This window comes from Acanthisitta chloris, unplaced genomic scaffold (assembly GCF_000695815.1).
Source record: "Acanthisitta chloris isolate BGI_N310 unplaced genomic scaffold, ASM69581v1 scaffold42027, whole genome shotgun sequence".
Classification (NCBI taxonomy): Eukaryota; Metazoa; Chordata; class Aves; order Passeriformes; family Acanthisittidae; genus Acanthisitta; species Acanthisitta chloris.
The window spans coordinates 19,336-20,179 of record NW_008682812.1 but is presented as its reverse complement, the minus strand read 5'-3'; positions in this window follow the sequence as shown (position 1 = coordinate 20,179).

Below are 844 nucleotides of genomic sequence, written 5' to 3'. Positions count from 1 at the left end.
TAAGAGGACTACAGCATCTCCCCTATGCATACAGACTGAGGAAGTTGGGACAGCCTGGAGTGGAGAAGAGAAGACTGCGTGGAGACCTCATAGCAACTTTTCAGTATCTAAAGGGGCCTACAAGGGAGACGGAGAGGGGCTCTTTGTTAGGAACTGCAATGATAGGACAAGGTTCAAACTGAAGGAGGGGAAGTTTTGGTTAGATATTGGAAATAAGTTTTTTTAATGTGAGGGTGGTGAGACACTGGCACAGGTTGCCCAGGGACGTGGTGGCTGCCCCAACCCTGGCAGTGTTCAAAGCCAGGCTGGATGAGGCCTTAAGCAACCTGGTCTAGGGGAGGGGAGGGGCATGTCATCTAGTCCCAACTCCCCATCGCAGGAGGTTGGGACTAGATAATCTATAAGGTCCATTCCAACCCCTAAAAATTGTATGATTCTACATGCACATATACAGATGCACATAAAGAACCTTTTTCTTTGTACTCTCTGAATACAGTTCTTTTCCCAAAGATTTCTGCCATGCTTGCACTGTCTACACTTCCAGCCCTCCCATAAGATGCCTCTGTCTCACAGAACAGGGGTCCTGAGATATGTTGCCACTGTTGTTCCTACAGGCTTTGAATAAAGGCCTGGAGACTTATACATGCTTCACAGCTTCTTCACAGAGTGCACAAGGCCTTCCAGGTCATAAAGCTGTGTTCATCTCAGTCTAATACAGAACTAGCATCTCTTCTCACCAGGTGAAAATCTGAATATTTGGAAAAGATCTCTGCTCTGGCAGAGACTCTCCTGATACTGTCAGGCCTTTCTGTGGATACTGCAGAAGGAAGGTCTTCTGCTCTGA